The sequence below is a fragment of the Lissotriton vulgaris genome, chromosome 1_2, assembly GCF_964263255.1.
Source record: "Lissotriton vulgaris chromosome 1_2, aLisVul1.2, whole genome shotgun sequence".
NCBI lineage: Eukaryota > Metazoa > Chordata > Amphibia > Caudata > Salamandridae > Lissotriton > Lissotriton vulgaris.
Window position 1 is genome coordinate 229,278,865 of NC_141686.1, and position 19,467 is coordinate 229,298,331.

A 19,467-nucleotide genomic window follows, 5' to 3' on the forward strand; every position below is an offset into this window, starting at 1 on the left:
TGTTGATCAGCTTTATAAAGTTCATTCAATACTATAACCATGGCTATATTTTGAATATTGAATTGGGGAAATGATAGTCACTGTCTCAAACTACATGATACCATTGGTAAATCTGCGTACGACTTAAGTTTAGTAAAATAGCACGTGATATATGAGACAGATGTGTATTTCACAACTCCAGGAAAGACATTATTGCAATTTTAGTAATGGAATATCTTATCCATCATGCAGTGGAACACAAAAAGAGCATACAATTAGAGAAGGTTGACATCCCGGCCTTTCTCCAACTGCTGACCTCTACTTGCCCTATACTTGATCTTGACACTGAGAAATCAGAGGAGGTCTTTACCGAATGGCTACTTCAGGCAGCTGAAGTCCATGCCCCCTGTGTTAACTTTTCCCGCTCTCGCCCCAACGATGCTCACAGGTGGTTTACACCTCATCTAAAAGCCCTTAAACTTAAAGTCCGCCAAATGGAGCGCAAATGGCGCGTAGCCTATTCAGAACATGACAGAGCCAACTTTCGCAAAGCTCGCAGGGAATACCAAAATCTCCTCCTTACAAGCAAAACGGATTACTTTTCTGATAAAATTCTTAAGGCTCAAAATAAGTCTAAAGAGCTATTCAACATCGTGGAAAATCTCAGCTCTAGCGACAGAACTTCTCTCCCTATTGTACCTACCCAAGAGCTCTGTAACACACTGAACTCCTTTTTCTTTGATAAAATCTGTAAGATCAAACAAAGTATTCTCACTACTCAACCCCCTCTTTTGTTTGCTGACACTTGTTACAATCCTGTCACTTTAGATTCCTACCCTCTCATAGACGACATCAAGTTACTTAAATTACTAAATAAAGTTAAAACTGGCTCCCCTGATGACATCTGCCCCCCCTACATCCTGAAAGAAGTGGGCACCAATCTCCCTGGATGCCTACTTTCTTTTTTGAATGGATCACTTGTACAGGGCAAAGTCCCATGCAATCTGAAAAAAGCTCTTCTTGTTCCCCTCATAAAAAAGGCAGGAGCTAACCCGCTAGATCCCATCAATTACAGACCTATATCGCTGTTGCCATACTGTGCCAAACTGCTGGAGTCACATGTTTGTGAAACTATCTCCAGCTTTCTGGAAAATTCTGAGTATCTGGCACCGAATCAAGCAGGGTTCCGTCCTTGTCATTCCACTGAGGCGGTTATCCTCTCGGTGTTAAATACTCTGAGGCGCAATGCAGATGCAGGTATCCATCAGGCGCTTGTTCTACTGGACCTCTCTGCTGCGTTCGACACGGTCGACCACACCATCTTGGTCGACCGTGTCGAGCAGGCAGGCCTTAGGGGCCCTGCATTGAGCTGGATCCGTTCTTTCATCTCGGGCCGCACACAATCGGTCAGATTAGGCTCATTTTCTGCTCCCACGATACCCACCACCTGTGGGGTGCCACAGGGGTCCTCATTATCTCCCCTCCTCTTCAATGTCTACCTTCGCCCTCTCCTGCACTCCCTGCGGAACGCTAATGTCACCATCTTTAACTACGCGGATGATTTGCAGCTCATCTTCCCTCTCAACACCATGGACTCAGTGGGCGAATTCCAAAGAACTATGTCCCACATACTGAGTTGGATGAGCTGCAATCATCTGAAGCTCAACCCGGGCAAGACTGAGCTGGTCCTGCCCGGACAGAGCCCACTTAGTTGGAATGCTAACTTCTGGCCCACCAACATGGGAGCGCCTCCTACTAAGTCCCCCGTGGTTAAAAGCCTAGGCATTCTCATTAGTGAGGATCTCTCTCTAAAAAGACAGGTTGGAGCGGTGGTATCTTCCAGCATCTTTCAATTGAAGAAAATTAGAAAAATTGCTCGGTTCTTTTCCTCAACAGCGCTCACTCAGATCGTCCTCTCCTTGGTTCTGTCCAGGCTGGACTTCTCTAACAGCCTTTACCTCGGTCTCCAAATTGGTGAGATGAAACGTCTCCAGCTTGTCCAGAACCAAGCCGCTAGGCTCCTCCTGAACATATCCAGGAGGCAATCAATCAGACCTGGCCTCAAGCAGCTACACTGGCTGCCAGTTGAACAACGTGTGGCCTTCAAGGCTGGGTGCATTCTGTTTAGGTCCCTGAATGACTCTGGCCCTTCTTTTGTCAGAGATCTATTTAAAAAATACTGCCCCTCGCGTCACCTTCGATCTACCTACAAATCACTCTTGATTGTGCCCTCATTCAAAAGGAAACGCCTCGGTGGCAGCTGCTTCGACCATCAAGCTGCTGCTCTTTGGAATTCTTTTCCTCTTCATATAAAGCAGAATGATAACATCCTCAGCTTTAGACGATCTTTGAAAACCTGGTTGTTTTCTCAAGCTTACCACTGACAGCACCACTCTGTTCCTCGACTGCTCTGCCTGGTTCTTTCTATAGCGCCATGAAGCCTTCGGGCGTACGAGCGCTCAATAAATCCAAACTAACATTAACTAACATTAACATTAAGTTTTTCTTTAAAGAAAGCAACCGCCTGAGCAGGGACCCTTAGATTAAAAGTCTGATGCTTTACCGACTGAGCTATCCAGGCTCTGTTATATTTTGTCTTAAAATCAGCTAAACAAATGTGAACGTACACTGACATACATTTTGTGTATTAATATGGTTACATATATTAGCAATCAAGTTTGTAGAGTTTAATAATGAATTGATATTTTAAGCATTTGAAATTTCAGCAGCACACGTAATCCATTTCAAATCCTGAAATTTGTACTATCTCATTTTCAACTGACTTATTATTCATGTGTCTAAATTGACATTGTGAAATTAATAAAGGGGCAAATACTAATACTAACTACAAAATTAAATTTTCAGCAGTATCATTGGGATTTCCTCTTGGGTATAGATTATGCAACGTTTTCAACGCAGTCTCTGTTTAAATAGACTTTCTTTCACTGCCATTTTGGTAAATCTTTCTGGTGATGCAGAAGCTGGCATTGCTTGTTACTTTTTCAATTAGTTATAAAATAGAGGAGGGATAAAATTAACCCAGCTGGTGTCCGAAGATGATAGAAGTCAACGGGACAATGTGCGCTTCTTTGGATTTCCAGAGAGTTTGGAAGGATCGGATGCCGAATCTTTTCTTATAGCAAACCTTCCAGAAAATATAGGACTCGCTTTTGACCGACCATTGGAGATGCAAAGGGCACATCGTATTGGTCCTTTTAAAAGTGGTAGAAACCTGCATCCACGTACACTTATTTCCTGTTTTCTAAGACATGAGCAGGCTCGTCAATTAATCAATGCAGCTCGAATGCATGGTCCATGCCTATTTGAGGGTCATCAAATCTGAATAACAGCAGATTTCTCAACAGAAACAAATGATCACCATAAAGCCTTTCTTTCTTTAAGAACATGCTTAGTCAGTTGGACATCAAATATGGCCTATTTGAACCAGCGTGTGTACGGATCACAAAAGATGGCATCTCCATAGACTTCTTCAACCCAGAGGATCTTCATCTTTTTCTAAATACTCTCCTTCTTCAAAGTATGTAATGCACCACACCTTTACCTGAGTTTCAATCTCAACTTTCTTCCCTGAAAAACCCAAGAACATCTCTGATGAATCTCATCACTACTCAAATAGGGCCCGATTCACAGAACTAACTTAAGACAAAATCCTAAACTTACTACTTTTGGTGTTCACAGAAGTTAGGATTTTGTCTTAAGTTTGTCCTAAGACAGACTTAAGACAGACTTAAGACAAACTCCTAACTTAAGTCTGTCTTAACTCTGTCTTAAGACAAACTTAAGACAAAATCCTAACTTCTGTGAATACCAAAAGTAGTAAGTTTAGGATTTTGTCTTAAGTTAGTTCTGTGAATCGGGCCCATAGAAGTGAGAGCAGAGGAAGAGATCCAGATCGACATATTCACTCTTTTGGAGACCGAGCTCAAGCCCTACAAGCAGTAACTGCTCTTACACAGGAAAGACACAGAGACAAGTCACGTTCTCCCTTAAAATCTCTTCCATCATCTGAAGACGATGTTACCTGAACTGTAACCTATTATTTATTTTGATTACCATTGCACAGCAGTAGAAGTAACTTACTTCACTTTTGGCTGAAACTACGGTCTGATGAAGCAATCACTCACTTTGTTGTCTATTGAAACTTTGATCTGATGATTTTATTCCTATGTTTCTTCCTTTTCTCCTTTTATTACTTACCATATAGTTCGGATGTTATGAACTAATGTTCATATAAGATGTTCACAACTGATGTTCTCTTCTTTTCACATTTCTATTCTTTTACTCTCTTACTCATCGACTCTCCATTTCACTACCTTTCTAACAGTATCTGGATTTATTAATATTTACTTATTTGTGAACAACATTTAATTGTACCCTGTCTTTGTCACCTGTTCTTGCTAGATCTAATCACATTTGTCTATTGTCATTTTATACATGCTGTATTTTACCATCTTTGGTTATATAGTATATCTGATGGCACTATCTTTCCTTACGTCTTTTCATCTTTGATCTTTATTATAAGTTGTCTACTTTCTCTTATCAAATTTCACTAATACTTTCTATTTGAACCTATTAATTCTATTCAGTTTTTTCTCTTCTACTTTCTTCTAACTTCTTCTTTAACCAATCAAATAGGTTATTAATTAATTGTTTCAGTGTTTAATATTTAACTGTTCTGCTATTCATTCATGATAAATTATGGAATATTTATGATATGCTAGTTCCATGATATAGTAATATTTAATTGTCTTTTTTCATATTCTTCAATATAGATAATAGGATTATCACTATATTAAGATGACTATCTTTTTGACACAAGCAAGCTCATTATGGATTCATCTACCTATTTCCTCCACTGTTCACACATAAGATAATATTATTCTGATAAGTTTCTGACTAAATAAGTTAACCAAAGGCAGGGAGATTGTTAGCTGCACAATTGCACCAAAGAGAGGCAGCTATGGCTATTCCGGGTATTCGAACAACACAAGGTGACATACTTACGAGACCTCAAGATATTGTCAATGAATTCGCCTATTTCTATCAATTATCTTTACCCTGGTGGTCTGGTAGATCTGGATAAGATGTCTACTTTTCTTACATTGTGGACCTTCCCCGTCTCTCTGATGACGGTGAAGTTCTGCTTGACGGTGAAATAACCAAAGAGGAGATTTCCCAAGCCATTGCTCAACTACCTTAAAACAAAGCTCCTAGGGTAGAAGGATTCCCTGCAGAATTGTATTGATTAGCAGGCCACAATGTTATTGATAAACCACAGGCCGCATTCCAAAAGGCGGGTAATGTATCTTCAATGGGGTATCTTTCTAACAAAGCACTCAGCTCTGTGCTACCCATACCTGGTAAAGATTCCCTGTTATGCAGTGGTTATAGTCCAATCTTGTTATTAAATTACCTGAGACAGCTTGCCCCTCCCACCAACCACCGGAGGCAATTTAAAATGGCTCGTGTCTCCTGCGCGGTGGGAGACTCTCGCTTCCTGGGGACTTGAACAGTGGGGACCAGAAGCCAGCGGGGGTTACCTGAGACAGCTTGCCCCTCCCACCAACCACAGGAGGCAATTTAAAATGGCTCACGTCTCCCACTCCGCGGAAGACACTTGCTTCCTAAGGACTTGAACAGCCGGGACCAGAAGGCAGAGGGGCTACCTAAGACAGCTTGCCCCTCCTGAGGTTCCGTGACGATTTGAACCCGTGTTTTCAAGTTTGTCGGAAATACATAATATTAGTATCAGCGAACCGCAAATGATCCATTTAGCATATCCTGGTGTTTTCGCTACGATATGAGCAAGAGCACTCCTGTTATGAACACATTTCTGATCTACCCACGGCATCCATCTTAGATCATGTCCGCCATTTTGTGTTTCTTGCCCTCACATATGCAATAACCTCTGATCACTTCATTTCGATTAAGGACACGTAGCCTTAGCCGGAGATTCACCTCTTTTCATGACACGTGTGCCTTAAACCAGATCACGCTGTAGCTGCATGAATCGACAAAGGCTACCTCCTCTGCCCGAGGCCAGCCCACCTGAACTGGTTCTCGTGTCCATTGTTCCGATCATGATTAGGCGGCCGAAGCCGGTAGCCTTGCCCATTTACAACCCACAAACATCTCTTATCCCGCTTTTCTATCTCCTGCACCTGGCTCTGCTCCTTTCCTTCTGGGCCTTTATTAGGGGGAGGTAACGAACTTTACGATGAGGCGGTCCGGCTCTTGAATGCAATATTGACAAGGGATTGTGATGGACTAGTGGGAACCCCTCTTCGTGATGTTTGGCATCAGATATTATCGACAGTTCCTGTGTAACGCCAAATATTTATTGTTTAAGACACAAAGGTTTAGGAATGTACTAGCATGTGAAATATTTGCCTGAAGCACAATTTTTAGTATATAAGGAGCAACCCTCAATGTACAAATCGAACAGGCTCCTAGTCTCTGCCCGTGTGTAGATTCTGTGACTTCTGTGTCCCTGCAGTAATAAACCTTTGGTCTTTGACGCCACCATCGAGAAGCCCGTGTTTCTGTTCATTTGCGCACCAAGGCAGGTGGAACTCCGGGGTCTTTGGGTGTTGTTCCCTGACACCTCTGGACGGAACCAAAAAGTCCAGAACTCCAATTGGCGCCCAACGTCGGGCGACGTCATTCGGTACCGGTCCAAAAGCCTGAAGAGTTCGAGGAGCTTCGTGTGAAGATTCCTGAGGGAGGCGCCCCACTTCATCGATCCCGGCATATCGCAAAAGTGGCCCTGAAGTTCTCTTCCACGAGGGTTCCCGTTCAGGACGGCTGCAGTGGGCCGTTGCCTTGACCGTCGCCCTGTCTTGGACCCGAGGTGCAGCCTCAGTACAGCGAAACGTGACGGGTTTCTCCTTGGTGACGTCTTCAGTGCCTCAGTTAAGTATTTAGTGATAGCTAGCTGGTTACTTTGTGAGGATTGTTAAAATCCTTGATCGGTTCTTGGTTTGGTTTGGTTTCGTAAGATTATCACTAGTTGTTCTGGTTTCGATAATCTATTTGGTTCAGTTTGGGTATCGATACATTAGTTTGGTTTTGGTAGGCCTAAGTTCTTGGTTCAAGTGCACATATTTGTTTCGTGTTTTGTTTGTTTTGTGTTCTAGACTGAAAATGGTAAGTCGGAAAATGTTGTCTTGTTTTGGTTGCAACCATGACTCACGATTGGAGGATTCTTGTCTGGTTCCTCCGATTGGGACTCCCCTTTATGACCTATATTGCAAATTTGGAGTGGGTCCTATATCCTATAACGAGGTGTGGGTCCGTTACTGTAAGAAGGATGGTGTTCTTAGTTGGCCACTACATGGTAGTTTTGAACCCGAGATCCTTGATAATTTAGAAGCGAAATTGTTTAGTAAGAAAGCCCGGCCGGCAATGTTTGATTCTTTCCGTTATTGGCGAAAAGAATCCAAACAGAGAGAAATGAAAAGGTTGAAGAAAGAACAGAAAGAGAAAGAAGAGCTAACTCTAGAGCAAGCAACTAAACAATTGCAAGATAATGAGTGCGAAAAGGCCATAGATGTGGCCATTAGAGAGCATAATTTAGCGATTGACAAGTGCTACCCTGCCTTGCCATCGAAAACAGCTAAGATACTAGAGGATCCCGAAAACGATCCACTGTTGTCTTATCTGTTACGGTCACCTCCACCGTACGCACAAGGTGCTACGGCCCAACTTGTACCGAATGTCCAATTGCCGGTTGCTGGACAACCTGGTGTTCTTGTTCCTCAGAATCTAGTTCCTGTACCTCCTGTGGTTAATGTGAATATTCCTACGGCTCCTCCTCTTCCTGGGTTGCCGACTTCTATACCTGTATCTGTCTCGCTTACACCTACTACTTCACAAACTATTTTCATTGATACTCCTACTGCTTCGCAATCTGTTCCTACCTCTACTGTGTTTTCTACGTCTGCAAGTGTATTAACTCCACTTTCTGTACGTCGAAAAATAACTGATTCTGTTGCTAATATTCTGTCTCCTTTATATAAATCTTTAATTAAGACTCCTACTTCTGATTCAGTTCAGAGACGTAGTCAGCTACCAAGTACTGAAGAACGGGGAGTTTTAGATTCCACGGCTCTCAGATGGATCACGAAAGTTAGAAGATATAGTACGAAAGATGTACTGGATACGTTTATGCAGTGGAAGGAACCAACGCAACGGTACGTCTTTGATGAGATGTGCTCGTTGTTACGTGAGGAAATAGAGGAAGATGATGTTGAATCAGACTTGGAGGATTTAATTAAAATTCAAAAAGAGTTTGCTGCAGGAATGATAGTGGGTGATAATATAAAAGAAGCGATGGAACTTATTTTGAGTTTTAGGAATGATCCATCTCTTCGTTCGCCGAGAGATTTAGAGAAAGGTAAGATGAAGCCAAGTCGCCAATATCCTATGAGGGAGGTTCCTCCAATCTGGCGCGAAGCAATACAACGTGATGATAATGCAGGTATTGCAGCTGCTCCAGCACAGTTCCAACGAGTGTGGATACACATTCCATGGAAGCGAGCTGAAGTGCTAGCGGTGAAACAGGCCTTGCCAGATCCGCGTAAAAATCCAGCCGGATATTACAAGGAATTAACACAGACAGTCGAGGCTTGTATAATGAACTTAGCAGATATCGACATGTTATTTGGCAATGTAGTTCCACAACCAGTGTGGGCTAAAATTCGTAGAGAGGATCATCAAGCAGCCTTAGGTGGTGATTGGGCAGCTATCACTGCAGCGGATGGTCAGCAAACGGGTGGTGCAAAACCCGAACCCCTAATTGCTAATCTTCCAGGTAGAATAATTGACTTAATGAAGACTCTGATGCCTGCGTTGCGTGTTAATTGGGATAAATTATCCGCATGCAAACAAAAGAAAGATGAAAGTGTCTCCGACTTCTTCACGAGGTTCGAAGAGACTTTTGTAGACCATAGTGGTCAGGATATGAGCACTGAAGGAGGACAGAGATTGTTTGTCGATAAATTTGTGCATAATTTGTTACCTGAATTATGCAATAAATTAAAGGATTCAGAGAGTGCGTGGGCTGTTTCCACAACTGCGCAAATACTTGCGACTGCACAGTACTACGAAAATAGGGATAAAGAGGAAAAGGAAAAATCAGAGAAAAAAACGAAAGATTTAAAGACTAAAGTTCTTTTACAGCAGGCGTATCCGCCTCGCACGAATCAGACTAATATGCAACAGAATTCGTATCAGAGGACAGATTATAGTTCAACCAGACCTCAATACCAGTGGAACCAGTGTGCGTACTGTAAGAAAGAGGGTCACTACAAGAATGAATGTCCAATCTTAGCGCAAAATAATGCAGCAGCAGCTCAGAGAGGTCGTGGTGGTTTTGCGCAGAATTCTAGAGGTCGAGGGCGAGGTGCTATGCCTCCGCAAACGAATGATCGTCCCTCCAATCACTTTGATCAACGAAACGTACAGTCAGCTCAACAGAATAGATCTCAGCAATATCTTGTTGAAGATTATTGTGAAGTTGATGAGGGATTTCAGCAAAATGGGTACTAGGACAGCCATGGACAGAGAGAGGGAGTAGTATCAGTTCCAGTGGATCAGAGTGGGCCTTATGTCGCAGTAGCAACATCAGGTGTAGTCGAACCGTTTCTGTTGGATACTGGTGCCGCAAAAAGTTCTATCATTCATGCGAAACTCCCTGGCGCACCTTTGTCTGGCTCAACAAATGTTTCCGTAGGTTTTTCAGGCGCCCCTGTTTACAACCCGATATCTGGTCCTTTGTCTATTTCTGTTGGACCGTGTCAATTGAAAGCACCCTTGATTTTGACGACAGGTTGTAATGAAAATCTGCTTGGTTTAGATTTGTTAAAACGACTATATGCGACATTATACTGTTCTCCGGAAGGGGTACAGCTTACTTTGGGTAAAACAATCACTTCCCCGATGTACTTGTCAATGGACGCACTCCCGCCAGAGCTGCGCTCACTCCCTGATTCTCTTTGGGCGACTGGTCCTAATGATGTAGGCCTTTTAGAAATACCACCGTATGTAGTAACTTTGAAAGCAAATGTAAAATTTCCAAGAATTCCCCAATATAAAATATCGAGTGAAGGAGAACGTGCACTTTTATTGATTGTGCAAGATTTGATTAAGAAAGGTGTGGTTGAAGAAACTCGAGGAAATGTTTGTAATAGTCCTGTATTGCCAATTCTGAAACGAGAAGGTGGAGACTAAGGCAAATGATAGCGCCTTTCCAGGCACAGGGGTCTGAAGCATATCTTCTCTTCCCTGCAAAGCTTAAGGTCGTAACAAAGGGAAGAGTTAGATTTTTTCTGTCAGAGATTAAGGCCCAACAGTTCCTAGATGACCTCAAAACACAAAAGGGAGGGTAACAGAGCAATGGTACTTTGCTGAGATGATACCTAGTAGGACTATACAATGGGTTGGCGGGATCCCGGGGGGGGAGGAGGGTGCGATTAGCACTACCCAAAGCGACCACACATAGGTCTAATTGACCTATTTGCCAGGAAACAGGGGGGGGGGGAGCTGCTGGGGTGGGAAGGACAAGGGGGGACAGGAGGGGGGGGTCAAGGGGGGGGGGAGAGGGGGGAGAAAAATGTAAAAAAACTGGTTAATTTTTTTGGAATGTTTGAACACACCACACTGTCTTCTTTTTTGCTAGTTGTGAGTACACTTGGTAGGATTCATAGGTTATATGGTCACGCATATCGTATTAAAAATTTGGGGACACTTGGAAAACTGAAAATTTGCAATGAACTGTAGAATTGCGAGTATTAATGTGTGTGGGCTAAATGACTCCAATAAGAGAAATAGGGTAGCGGCGTTGTTAGGGGGGTTGCATCTGGATATAGTTTGCTTACAAGAGACCCATATAGAGGTGGCTCAGGCTTATTTGCTTGGGCAATTAGGGTTCACAGTCTTAGCTAAATCAAAACAGGCTATAAGGACTAAAGGGGTCGCGATACTAGGGAAGATTAGGGATATGGTTGTGAATAAAAAACTGGAAGATGAGTTGGGGCGGTGGGTCATGTTGGATTTGACTTTTAGGGGAGTGAGGTTTTCTTTGGTAACTATATATGGCTCAACGCAAGATGACCCGGAGGTGTTTCAATTTGTAGATTCAGAGCTGGTTAATTGGCCTGAACCGATTATACTTTGCGGAGATCTGAACATACATGATTTTAGAGACCCTATCCTACAGTCAGGGACTCTTTATGCAGGAAGGAAAAAAAGAACCTATAGGGCATTGTGTGATTTGGTTAGTAACAACTCTTTATTCGACCCTTGGATAGAGCTGCATTCAGCTCTAGATGGAAGCACATTTTACTCTGCCCCTCATAAACGGATGGTTAGGCTGGATTATTTTCTGGTTTCTGGATCCCTCATTAATGCAGTTTCAATAGAAAAATACCCCCGCCTAATTTCAGACCATAACCCTTTGGTTTTAACAATTAAAATAGGGCTGGATAGAAGGGAAAAAAGGGAGTGGACTTTTGAAAGGGCATTACTGCAGGAGGAGGGGTACAAAGAGCGTATGGGATCATGGATCAGAGATTATTGGGATTTCAACAGGGGTACCGCTAGCCCGGGAATAGTTTGGGACGCCTTTAAAGCGGGGGTAAGAGGGGAGACCATGAGCTATGGGGCAGCTGCAAGGACAAAGGAAAAAAACAAGATCGCGGAATGGAATACGAAACTCCTTAATGTAGAGAGGGAGTTGGGCGAAGCAATATACCAGCAACTCCCCTTAGAGCCAGTGTTATTGAAGACGGTGTCACTAAAGGCAGAGGCCTCTGAACATATGTTATCCAAGGCGGTGGGGGAATATCTGGCCCGAAAAGAGGGGATATATGAGTTCAGTGAAAAGGTAGGGCACCTGTTGGCTGTTCGCACCAGGCAGCGAGCAGCAGCAGCAGATATCCTCGAGATGATAGATCAATTTGGAAATCGAGTGGTAGGAGCAGATGGGATACAGAAAGTCTTCAGGCAGTTTTATGCAACATTATATACGGAAAACATAAAGGGGAACTCGCATGAGATAGAGGGATATCTGAGAGGGGTGGCCCCAGAGGGTATCTCTCCAGAAAGGAAGGAGGAGTTAGAGCAACCATTCAAGAAAGAGGAGTTCATAGAAGCATTAAAACTTCTTCCTTCCGGAAAGGCTGCAGGTCCCGACCAGCTACCAGTGGAATTTTATAAAGTTTTCTCTGAATTGTTGACTGAGGATATGTTTGATGTGATGATTAAGGCACAGCTAGGGGAATCAATCCCCGACTCCTGGGGGGGGGCCGATATAGTGGTGATTCCCAAAAAAGGGAAACCACTAAGTCAGCCAGGATCATACCGCCCAATAACGCTAATGAATGCGGACTCAAAAATCTATTCCAAAATTCTGGCTAGAAGGTTGGCAGGAGTTATTGAGGAACTAGTTGTTCATTCCCAACATGGGTTCATACCAGGCAAGGACACCACGCAACACACAAGACAGGTCTTAACTCTCTTTGACGCAGCTAGTACCCCAGGAGACCCTATGGCTGCGATCTTCTTAGACGCAGAGAAGGCTTTCGATAGAGTCTCCTGGGAGTATTTGTGGGAAGTATTGAGATGGAATGGCATTGGCAACAGGTATATCAAAGCAATGCAGGCATTGTATAAGAACCCTACGGCTAGAATTAGGGTGTGTAGGGGATTTTCAGAGGGAATTAGGATTGAAAGAGGCACGAGACAGGGCTGCCCGTCGTCTCCCTTACTGTTTGCGCTGTATTTGGATCCTTTTCTGCGCCGGCTTGAATTGAATGATGGAATTGCTAGGATGAGTTTGAATGGGTCGGAAGCGAAGATCTTGGCGTATGCGGATGACGTGGCCATCCTAACCCCTTATCCAGATGAGGCAATGGTGGAAGTAGAAAGGGAGGCCGAGTCTTTTGGGAAAGTCTCTGGGTATAAGCTTAAATAAAACCAAGACCCAAATAGTGAGCAATCGGTATGTGCTAAATGACCAAAACAACGTAGATTTAAGAAAGGTTAACTCAGCAGTTTACTTGGGGGTAGAGATATCTGCGAATTTGGAAGTAGCAGTACAGAATAATGTGGTCCCCCTGTTGGCGAAGGTAAAATCAGATCTAGAACGACTAAACAACCTTCACCTGTCCTTGCTGGGATGTACGAATGTAATTAAAATGTTGATACTCCCAAGATTTTTGTACTTTTTTAGGGCAATTCCACTATTCTTCGAAGCAAAGTGGTTTTCAGCATTAGAGAGGATTCTTAATAAATTTATTTGGGCCCATGGGAAAACGCGCAGGGCTTATCGCTATATGACACTTCCGAGGGAAAGAGGGGGATGGGGTGCACCTGACTTCAAGCTGTATTATTGGGCGGCGACCATACAATATATGCAAGGCTTAATAGGGGGGGGAGATGATTCAAGGGTAAGAGAGGGGTCTACTAGAATCTATAAGGCTGTATTAGGGGAAGAGGCTGAAAATTGCTTTCTGGCTTGTGTGGAATACGGGTGCTATAAAAGAACCAGATATAAGACGGTTGAGGCAGGAGTGAAGATATGGACGGCATATATGAAGAAAGTGGGGCTAGGAAGATTCAACCGCTATACAAGACTGTTTAAAAATAGGTCATTCCCAGACGAGGTGTTCGGAGATAGAGTAATGGAAACCTGGATGAAAAAGGGGGTAACAAGCATTGGAGATCTGTGGGGGATCCAGGGTTTGGCTACCTTTTCGGAGATATGTACTAAGTTTGGTTTAAATAATAAGGATTTCTTTAAGTATTTACAGATTAGGAGCTTCTTAGGGAATAAGCAAGGAGGTCCGGCTGGCTATAATAAAGTAGAGATAATGGAAAAAATAAGACTAGGGGGGGACTGTTCCATAAGAAGTCTATATGCTAGCTTTGTGTCCGGTATGCAGGACGATTTGGATAAACACAGTGAAAAATGGGCAGAAAAGCTGGAAGGAGAACTAGGGTGGTTCCAGGATTCTTTGGAGCTAGGATGTTCAGTGTTGTGTTCGGCATCTTTACAGTCGCAGCACTATAAAACTATATACTCCCTATATTACACGCCAGCAAGGATAGCGAATTGGGGAGGAACAGAGGGTATAACCTGTCCGCGTTGTAACTCAGCAGAGGCGGATATAATACATATGTTTGCATTATGCCCACAACTACACACACTGCTACGAAATCTTGAACATTTTATGGAGGCTTCACTTAAGATCAAGTTGGAACTTAAGCCAGTCCACATTCTTTTAGGAATAGTACCAGAAGAAGGTGAACATCATGAGTTTGTTTTTTTGGCTATGGCAGTATATAGATTGTGTATTGCTAGGGCATGGCTAGACCCTAACACCCCGACTCTACAGGTTTGGTTGGCTAATTTATTGTCCTCATACAATCTGGAAAACCCAATTTATGCAAGGAAAGGTAGGAGGGGGAGGGAAAGAGGGATGCGGATTTGGAAACCAATAGCTGATTGGCGCTTGGGGATAGGTTAGGATATATTTCAAGAAAATCATACATTATGATGGACAGTGTTTGAAAAGATGATTAACTCTGAAATGTTTTTTCTTTTTTTTTTTTCTTTTTGTTGTGTTAAACCGGATGTTTTAAGCCACTGAGTGTACACTTATACATGGTGTGTTGTAACCTAAATCTTTTTTCTTTCTGAATAAAAAAAAAAAAAAAAAAAAAAAAATGAAAGCAAATGTAAAATTTCCAAGAATTCCCCAATATAAAATATCGAGTGAAGGAGAACGTGCACTTTTATTGATTGTGCAAGATTTGATTAAGAAAGGTGTGGTTGAAAAAACTCGAGGAAATGTTTGTAATAGTCCTGTATTGCCAATTCTGAAACGAACTGATCCTACGAAACCTCCAGTATATAGGTTTGTCATAGACCTTAGAGAAGTTAATAAGATTGTGGTTCCGCAGTTTCCTGTGGTTCCAGACATTACTGCATTGTTAACATTGATTCCTGCTACAGCCAATTGGTTCTCAGTCATCGACTTGAAGAATGCCTTTTTCAGCATTCCGATAGCCGAGGAAAGCAGGGATATTTTTGGCTTCTGTCTAGGAGGTCGAAGTTTCAGATTTAAACGCGCTCCACAGGGCTACTGTGAAAGTCCATCTATTTATAGTCAAGCATTAAAAAGCCAGCTAGATTCTTTTGTCCTTCCTCCAGGTTCTGCCCTAGTACAGTATGTAGACGATCTTTTAGTGGCTGCCGATGACAAGGAAACTTGCAAAGCAGCTACAGTTTCGTTATTACATCATTTGTCTGATTTGAATCACAAGGTGTCACCTTCCAAGATGCAATACTGCTGCCAAGAAGTAACCTACCTAGGTCATCTCTTGTCAAAGGAGGGAAGGAAGTTGACCCCAGAAAGAATAAAAGCAATTACGCAAATGAGTGTTCCACGCACACAGAGAGAAGTACGTGCCTTTTTAGGTATTACCTCCTACTGTAGGCAGTGGATTCCAAATTTTTCTCTTTTAGCGAAACCATTGGTAGCTTTGACTGGGAAAGATGTTCCGAGTCCGGTGCCATGGTCTGATGAATGTCAAGAGAGTTTTACTGAATTACGAAAAGCCTTGTGTTCAGCTCCTGTATTGGGTACACCTGATTACAGTAAACCATTCACGCTCTACGCTCACGAGAGAGAAGGTTGCGCGTTGAGTGTCCTGACACAGAAGTTTGGTGATAAACAACGCCCTTGTGCGTATTTCTCATCAACATTAGATCCGGTAGCTAGAGCGTTGCCTAGTTGTTTGAGGGCTACAGCGGCAGCTGCGGCTTCCATTCGGCAATCTGCTGGTTTGGTGATGAACAACATGCTAGTGGTCATGGTTTCTCATGCAGTGGATACACTCATGAACCGAACGAAGACACAACACCTTACCAGTGCGAGATTATCTGGTTACGAGCTGACATTACTAGCGAGTCATATTCAGATCAAAAGGTGTAATGTATTGAATCCAGCAACGCTGTTGCCGACTGATCAAGAGTCGAGTGATTCTGAGCCACATGACTGCTGTTTTAAAACGGAGGAAGAGACAAAAGGACGCATCGATTTGAAAGATACTCCGTTACCCGATCCGGATGGTACGCTGTATGTGGACGGGTCATGTTTTAAATTGGAGAATGGTGATGTGACTGCTGCTTACGCGGTGATGACGTTGAAGACGATTGTGGAGACTGCAAGAGTGAGTCAGAATTCTGCCCAAGCTGCAGAATTAATAGCTCTAACGAGAGCATGTGTTTTAGCTGAGGGAAAGAGAGTGAATGTGTTCACAGATAGTCAGTACGCATTTGGCGTGGCCCATAGTTTTGGCCGGTTGTGGAGAGAAAGAGGTTTCATTACGTCCCATGGGACTAAGATTCAACATGGTCAGCTAGTTAACGACTTGTTGGAATCTCTAACCTTGCCGACTGAAGTTGCAATTGTAAAGTGCAGTGCTCATAAAGCAATCACGGATGATGTTGGACGTGGGAATGCTTTTGCTGATGAAATTGCTAAACGGACAGCTAGAGACATGATGAGTAGAATGTATGTTGCAACGTCTGCAAGATGGATCGCTGAGTCTGGGATGTGCGAAGATACAATGGAAAGTGTGAAGGAGATTCAGAGAGAAGCATCTGAGGAAGAGAAACGTGTATGGAGAGAGAGTACGGGCAAGTTGGACTCGAATGGATGTTGGATTGATTTGACAGAACAGCAGCGTTGGATGTTGCCGGATGCGTATGTGCTTGCAGTAGTGACAATGGCGCACGGAGTAGCGCATATAAGTTCTAAAGGTATCTGTAAGATGTTGGCTCCGGTCTGGAAGAATGATGGGATCAGTAAGTGTGCAGAGAGAGTGGTGAAAAATTGTATGGTGTGCTTGATGCATAATCCTGGCAAGGGAACTCCAACTCCAGCTGGTCATTTCGCTCCTCCTTCCTGCCCCTTTGAAGTGATTCAGTTAGACTTCATTCACATGGAACGCTGTAATAATTTGAAATACGTCTTGGTGGTGGTTTGTGCTTTTTCCAGGTGGATAGAAGCATACCCACTGAAGGACAATACTGCCTTATCAACTGCCAAAATTCTTCTCAAAGAATATTTCCCTAGATTTGGTATGCCACGGATTGTATGGTCAGATAACGGAAGTGAGTTTATAGGGAAAGTTATGCAGAGTGTATGTGCAGGCCTAGGTTTGAAACAAAAATTTCACAGTGCGAACCATCCTCAGTCTGCTGGTCTAGTGGAGGGTTATAATGGCACCCTCAAGCTGAAGATAGCTAAGATACAGGCATCCACAGGTTTGGCTTGGCCAGACGCACTTCCTTTGGCTCTGTTATCCACAAGAGCGACTGTACATTCTCGAGTGGGGCTTAGCCCTTACGAGATTGTATTTGGTCGTCCTGCCAATATTTGGGGGGTGCCAAGGCCAAGGGAGTTCAGACAGCTGGAATATCCTATGTTGATAGACTACCTTTACGACTTGACTGCTAAATTGAGTCTTATTCATCAACAGGTTTTCGATGCATTGCCAAAGCCTCCGGAGAGTCCAGGGCATCAACTGAAACCCGGCGACCAAGTGGTGGTCAGAAATTTTGCGAGGACAAAGAATCTTCAGCCCCGCTACGTCGGCCCCTTCCAGGTCCTACTGACAACAAGGACAGCCGTTCGTGTAGCTGGACGCAAACACTGGGTACACGCGTCACATGTTAAGCGTGTACCCTTGCCGCTTCCTTACGACAACTGGGTGAAAAAGGGAATTGGTGCCTCCGAAACTGACAGCACACCGAAGTTCCTTCCTTTCAGCGATGCCGAATTGATTACTGACACTCCAAAACCTGACTCTCCTCCTGAAAAGACTCTTTTGAACACTGAACATTTGTCTCCAGCATCAGAAGACACTTTGCAATCTGCGAACTTAAACACTGCAACAGCTGCTAATGATACACTATTTTCCGATCAGACGATACCTGCGAAACAGAAATACAATTTGAGAAAACGTAAAATGGACAAATAAAGCAGGCAACTGCATATTGTGATTTTGATATATTGAACATTTGCCTTCAGCCAGGAAGTTTGCTATTGTTTATTTTTTTTTTTAAATTGCCTTGCCGTCTGGGTAGCCGTAGGGTCGTGGCTGTGTGCCTAGTTTGAATTTGCAGGGGTCTGACACAAGGTCGATCTTTCTGTTGGTTCTGGGAACTCCCAGGGCTGACAGAGGCATTTTCATCTACGTACACATCATCAGTGGTCGCGAGCGGATTGTAGAAGATGGAGCTTCCTGCGCTGCAACGAGAAAATGTGATTTATGTTCGCAGAAACAGACTGTACAGAATTCTTCGTAGCAAATGCTTTTTGATGCAATGTGCCGTTACATTTTTGATTATTTTAGCAACATTGGTGGGTGGAATCGTCTTTAGTATAAATCTAATTTTTGTGCCAGTTACTACAGTACCTCCCCTTGATCCTGCCATTTCTACTGTTTCTTCTATACACTCTTTTCACTCGTTTCCTGAACATGAGCAAGCCCGACGCACAGAGTTCATTAACAACACTTTTGTACAGCTCTTGCACCAACACCAACTGGTAGTTAACACTACAGACTGCTGGGTGTGTGGCTTGATACCCCACACTATGGATAAAGGTATTCCCTATCTGGTTTTGCCTTTCAGCTACAATGGATCATTTCAGGCCCTTCAAACAATCTTTTCTTATGCCCTTGAAACCTATCCTCCACGTCCACCACGTTCCACTAGATATAACTCTGCCAACAAAGCTTTAGTCCAGGGAATTATTGACATGATCAAGGATGTCAATAATACTCCATCATACCCTAGAGACGAACTGCGAGTGTATTTAAGTTGGAATACTTCAGAGTATCGCCTTAGTTTAGGAGAAAGCAAGCGTGAAAGCTCAACTCCAATCTGGGTCGTACCTCACCGAGGTCAGGTCTGTTTGCAAGGTAATGGGAGAAATCCGAGAGCTCAGCTAGGGAGGAGTGAGTGCGTTGAGACTTATGTGTTTCCGGCTAACTCTTCCCCTGCCTTCCTTACTGCTAGGGGTACCTATTTCATTTGTCGAGACCGAGCTTATACATGGTTGCCTGCTGACTTTTCAGGTTCATGCTATATTGCTCGATTGTTGCCTCCAACATACACTGCTTCATCTGATTACCACAGAACCAGAATAGCGAGAGGTGTCTTCAGTAAGGAAGATACTGCTGGTCAGGAAGCTGGAGACTTCTTCAAAGGCTTCCTTCCGTTCTGGGGGCCTATGGCCAATAGTAGAAACATACGTCAACTAACACGGGTAGTTGAATCTACTATTACTGAAACTGCTGGCGCCCTTAGCAATTTGACAGCTGAGCTTCAGGCGGATAGACTCATGACATTGCAGAACCGTATGGTTCTAGATGTTATACTTGCAGATCGAG